Consider the following 6,412-nt stretch of genomic DNA (forward strand, 5'->3'; position numbering starts at 1 on the left):
AAGGTTTACCAGAATTTAACGACGCTTCGACCCTTTGAAGACTACGATAAAAAAAAGAACTACGAAAGCAAGCAAAAAGTTGATATTTTCGAAAAGAAAACAGAAGAAATACCTGACGAATCACAACTGTTTCGGTAAGATTGGATTTTTCCCTTTGAAAGCAATTTCGAGCAGAATTTGGTGGAAAAAGAAAGGATCGAATCTCCGACGGAAATCGTTCAACCGGCACTTTTCCCCCGTTTGCCATTCCAACACGATAGATTCGTGGATGCAACGAGGATCGCTAACAGAAACATATCTGCGAGATGGTCGAGTTTCGCGGCTTTCGATATTTTACACCGGTGATCTTCGTGATTCTGAACGCGTGGAAGAAAATCCGACGCGATTTATGACAGCGTCGAAGGACACTTTATTCCGCGTCGAAAAATCCCGCTGACCGACAATCGACGACGCTTCGACCACGGGTCACAGCGTGAAAATAATTTACACGTGAGAAAGGAGAAAAGCGGACACGTGACGGGGGGAACACGCTAACCGTGTCATTATCACGCTGACCAGTTGTAGATGACATAAGGATTCTGTTTACCAGCGAACCGAGAGGAACAATCCCCATTTCCGGTTACGACAGCATGCCAACAACGTGCTCGCGTCGCTTTCTCGAAAATAGAGGCTGAGGAACGTGAAGGAGGAGCGTTTGAATTTCGATTCTTTAACGGTTGAAACGTCACAATTTTGGAGAATGTTAAAAAGTAACGAAACGCCGAAAAAGAATTTTTTTTTTTCATACGAAGAATTTGTGGAAATATGAGGCAAAAGTTTGTGTGATAAAAGTCTCCAATTTCTAAAAAACACTGCAAATGGGAGTATTAACCCTTTGAAACCCCAACAAGTTTTCCTTAATCTCTATTTGAGACTCAGTATCTTAAAAAAAAAGAACAAGAAAAAAAGAAGTTTAGTTACAAAATTTTGATATATAGGTTAATTTAAAATCTAAAGAGTGAAAAGTGTAAGTGAGCGTCACTGCGCATTCAGCTGCGCAGCGAGGTAAGAAATGTTGTCATGGTAACAGGTATCGATACATCAATATTAATCTGTCTTCATTCGTGAGCTGTATTTTCCGATCGGCTAGGCGACGATTTGTATTTTCCCGTGTCAAAAATCAAAGCCAAAAGTAGTCAACACGTAAAACGTTGTTCGTCGATAATCTTTAACCCGAAAAGTAAAATTCACTCGAGTTAGAAATGATTGGATCCAGTGGCTGGATTTTTTTTCCAGTATCAATTACCGAGCGACAAACGAGACTCGGGACGAAGTCGTTGGCAAGACGCAAAAATCGGCGGCAAAGACTCGCGAGAACGACCTGACACGTTCTATCATAACGGGGATATTCCTCGAATAACAAGCTCGTGTTTACGCGCGATCCCTGCGCGACGAACTCGAGGAGGAAGCGAAAGAGCGGGCGACGATAAAAAGGAGATTCGTATTAATAGGCGTGTACGAGTTTAGATACAAACGGTTCGTCGTTATCGGCGACCGCAGAAATGCGGACTCGGACTTGGAATCGTCGTCGTGATCGTCGCGTCCCAGATCGGAGTCAATAAACAGCGAACAGATTTTAGGTGAATTGCGCTGGACGCCTGTTGGAAACGACGAATGAAACGAACCTCGTAACTTCAAGGTGGTAGAAAACTGGCGAAATGGAAATTGGGTTAATGGGCTTCTTAGAAATGTTACTCGAGAAACGTTTTCTGTCGTGTTTAATTACTCTTTGGTCCCTTTGAGGTTAGGTTATGTCGAAAGGTATTCAGGAAAATAGGTTAGATACCAAATTGTTTGAATCACAAGGTAGCACAGAATACGAGATCAGATTCTATTAGATTTTCTGTGAACAATTATTTCAACATATTAAATCTTGTTTTTCAATACTCGTATGTAGTCGTACACTCGTAAAACACAAGAACAATTGGACATAGTTTAAATGCAGACCGTGAAAATCTCAATTCTACGTAAAATTAACCTCAACGTTCGAAGGAATAATTTTTCAACGAAGTTGCTAATATTCTACGATTTATTTGTACACGTCAACCCCTGTTCTAATAAAAATATCGTTCACCTACGTCACAAGTCCCGTAAATAGATAAACTTTCAGCAGCGAAGATCTTGCGAAGGAACGATAAAGATACAAGCACACGAAATCTTCGTTCGAGGCCAAATACCTCGCGCGAAGCGATTCATCAAAGCGTGTCAACGGTTTCCCGGTCGCTTTATCTCGCTTGAAGAGCCTCACATAGAACAATATTCCAACGTCGTATTCTCCTTAAATCAGGTCCCTCGAAATCTCGTCAGGTGTTTAACTGCGGCTGTTTGCTAGGAATCGTCATCGTTTAATCGCGCCCACCCTCTGTCGTCGGTATGTCAAACCCGGTGTGCACGGCAATGCGTAGCTGATTTCACGTTGGTGAAACGTCTGTCTCTCTCTCTCCCTTCCCCTCTCTATTTCTCTATCCTCGTCTCGCTCGACAGATTGCCGCACGTCACCTTACATCATTGCCACCCTGTCGTCGTAATAATGGCATTACACGACGATATCGGCCGTACTCTGCCAGACGATCGATTATTCTAATTGCGTTAATAACGTGGACACCGTTTATTGGCAGCTTCGTGCACGGTGCCTGGATGCAGTCGTTGACAACGTGAATCTGTACGATTCAGAATACCATCTGTTGTGATTAATCGTTCTTAGGTGAAGGAATGCAGTGTGGAGGTTAGATTGATCGTTGTATTGTTTCTTTCTGCTGGTAGAATTGATGGTTATTTGTGTTTAACGACGTGTAGTCTTCAATTTTAGAAGCAGGAAGATTTCAAGACAGGTACTAAATGTTTAAAGCATGGAGAAGGCAGGTAAAGAAAGTCACAGGTAGGTAGGTTAGGTTATGAAGTTGGAAAAGCTAAGGGAGAAAATGTCGTAAATTGTTTTGCATTTACTTTTTCCCTCAAATTCACATTCTAATATACAATCTTAAACGTTGAAAAATACCCGTAAACTACGTTCTTGCCCGAAAACATTAGTCTAACCTCAAAATATAACAGAACGACTGCCCTTTTCGAAAAATTCATCAAGCACCACGAAACAAAATCGACGTTCGTTTAATTACGGTCGAGTTAATCGGAAATAAGAACGTAACGACAATCGTGGAGGATGTATAACGAAAGTGAACGTGAAAGAGACGAGTGTAAAACGATCGAAAGCGAACAACCCGGTAATAGCAACGAGATCGGTAGTGAATGCAATAGTAATAACAACGAGAGAGAGTAAATAGTACTAGGGTCACGGGAGTGCGACCAGAACGCGGACAAGACGTTCGATCGCGCGGAGTAAACGAGAGCGAGAGTAAGAGAGAGAGAGAAGGAAAAAGAGAGGACGGGTTATCGGCACGGTATACTATTTATACACGCGCCCACGAACCATTAAAAATACGTCGCGTCGCGATGCAATTATATCGGACGACCATTCGAGTATAAACAATTAGCGAGGCGTGCAACCAACCGCGCAGCAAGAAACCGACTCGCGCGATAATACGTCGATCAGATCTTTCTCCGATGATGTAGCTTTTTAGAAAAATTCTACAGAAGAGCGGAATAACCATTTTCTTAACCTCAAAACTCGTACAATACGCGGAAAGAATTTTTCGATAGTTTTAAAAGCGGCGTGCACGTGATCGATGCAGTTTGACGATAATGTTGAGGCTAGGGTTTGAAAATATCGGGAAATTCATTGACAAATTCTGCAATCTAAATATCGAACCCTGGCAATCAATAATATTACCAATATTTGCTAGCACTGATCTATGATTTATTCATAATATAGATTAATTTTAATTAACCTAAAAACTTTCGATTTATTTAACCTAAAAAAAATTGATCGATACCAGAAAATATCTCTCGACTATTTTACGTTAATATGTTAAAAATACTAAAAAGTTTAAATAAAAAAATTAACATTTTAACAACAGTTTTAATGTAGTCTGAAGAAAAAGTTAATAATTAAGAATAAGATGTTACTAGATATCAACAGATACAAAAAATGTTACAATTCAATCTCTACGCCTGCTACCATAATCGCTAATACGACTTTCGTAAAGGACTTGGAAGAACCATAAACTCTTTTCAATTGCAACGGTTAATCACCGGAGGGAGTACTATTTGAAAACCCGTTTCAATCTCCCGCAAGGTTATTCTTTCCACGAAAATACCGTTGGCGTTAATTTCTTTCTAGTTATTTTCTTTTTTCCCCCTTTTTTTTCGAAACTAACACCGAACGGGAAGGCGAGGCGACACGGCGAAACACAGAATAAATTGCGGGCTGATTGAACTCGAAAGCCAAGGGAGAGAGACCTTCGTTGAAAGAATTTTCAAATTGCAGCTGGTCTCGAGCTGAATGAAAAGTAAATTGGATCAGCGCTCCTCCGCGGTGGCGTTCTCGCGGCCGCCACTTAATAGAAATGCAGCGAGGAGGAGGTTAAGGAACACGAACTTTTCCACGAGTTCTTATCGAGCACATTTTTAATCGGGCCTCGTGTGCGGCATTCCGTGCCGAGCTTGTCAGTTTGGGGTCAGAAAAATATCCCGACCGTCTCGGAAAGGTTACCGAGCGCCGTGAATTTTTCTTCGTCCATGCGACGCTGCTCCCGCTTTCTCCGCATCCCCCCTCCCGGAACACGTTCGGTTAACCTCTGTCATTTTTATCCACACATTTTCAACTAGAAGATTATCATAGACACCACTGGCAAATTTAAATATTTTGTTTCTCTTCGTAAGTTTAACCCTTTCACTGTTATAGGTGCATTGAAAATTTGTTCGCGTTGTGTTATTGGGGCCTGTTGGCGCACTTCCATGTTAATTCAAGCTTTAATTTTATTCTCTCCACTATTACACGTTAATTAAATGAAACAAATGTTAAAATGATACGGAAGAAAATTTTGCGATCGTTATGGAGTATCTGAATCTGCGTTGTGGACTAAAATTTGCCGCAGCGAAAGGGTTAAATAGAAGAGAAAATTAAAAAAAAAAATGGCGGTAGAAATTTCTCTTCGATGATTGTAGTATAAAAATATTTTTCACTCAAATTATAAAAGCTGAAGTCTCAAATTTCCCTCGAATTTGACTAATTCTCGTTGCTAATTGAAATCAAAATCTCTCTTACCTGTAACTCGTAGAAGCAGCGAAGGAGCCAATCCTCCGGGAAGTTCCTCCGCGACGGATCACCTCACTGGGCACTTCTTCCGCGTGTTGCAAACGCGGCGAGTTGAACGAGTCACCCAAAGCGAAATCTTCCAACGATCACTCGAATAATTTCCAACAAAAAAAAAAAAAAATCGAATAACCCTCGAAGAAATATCGAAATAACCGAAGAAACGTCTAACAAATGTTAGCGAAGAGGACGAAAAACCCTGTGACGGATAAGTGAGAGACTCGAGGAGGAAACGTCGAACGTCCACGCTGACGTCGAGCGTACTACTACTGCGGTTCCACTCGCGATATGCCAGTCGAAAGAGATTAGAACAGGGTTCTAGGAGCCGATTCCAGGTCCCTACCACGAGGTATCTCGTCCCTAACTGAACCACGTCACTGGCGGTATTGAAAATGGTGAATCGTTTGCGATCGTCCCCTTCGAACCGACCAATCGTGACCATCGATAGGCTCCGGCGATAATTTCGCTAACTGGAAGGGGGGCTGCACTTTCCTTCTTAGCGTCCTTGTTGCCCGACAGACTTGGGGATTTTTGCTTCGAGCTGCACGATTGGCGAGATCTAGATATCGATGGAAAGTGATTGGAAAGGAAATGTAACGTTATCGTTCAGCTACACTCTGCTGTGCTTTGGTGTAATTGATTGGCTGAATCACCTGATTGGTAGATGGACAAATTGATTTTTTACTGTCGGAATATACAGTGGACTACGGTTAATTGGGACGCCGTTTATTTGGGCCAGATACCGAAGAACGGAATATAAATACGTTAGATAATATGTGTGTTTATTTACTTATTTTTCATTACTTATCAATGTTATTTTATTAATTATTGTTAGCTTTGTTTGCATGCTTAAACACATATTTGTATTCAAGACCGAATATTACATACACTTTTAGCTTCGTTTTTCACGGTGTTCAGATTTTGCCTGTTGAAATTCGCTTTTTTGGGACAAATTAGTCCGGCCTCAATGTGTCCCGATTAACCGGAATCCGCTGTATTATGAAATAAATGCACAATAGTTTGTAGGAATTTATGGAGAAATTTGTAATCAGAGGACTCAGTTGAGAGTAAATGGATTTTTCTTTGATTATCGACGTTAATGTTAGACGTGATACGTTACGAAGTAAATAATATTCTTAGGTCTACTTGATCGGCTGAATC

At 41.1% G+C, this 6,412-nt stretch overlaps 1 protein-coding gene across 3 annotated transcripts in view; it reads right to left on the reverse strand.

The window, feature by feature from the left end:
• Positions 1-5,348, reverse strand: part of LOC108574046 — a 15,521-nt gene extending 10,173 nt beyond the window's left edge. For 2 of the 3 annotated variants that reach the window (XM_017936553.1, XM_017936551.1), the window contains exon 1: positions 5,205-5,348. The gene's annotated coding sequence lies outside the window, so the exon portion shown is untranslated. Of the gene's footprint in view, positions 1-112; positions 154-5,204 lie in introns of those variants that run through there. The other variant, XM_017936552.1, reaches the window with a different exon arrangement.
• Positions 5,349-6,412: the final 1,064 nt, after the last annotated feature.

This window comes from Habropoda laboriosa, unplaced genomic scaffold, assembly GCF_001263275.1.
Source record: "Habropoda laboriosa isolate 0110345459 unplaced genomic scaffold, ASM126327v1 scaffold145, whole genome shotgun sequence".
NCBI classification, from domain to species: Eukaryota; Metazoa; Arthropoda; class Insecta; order Hymenoptera; family Apidae; genus Habropoda; species Habropoda laboriosa.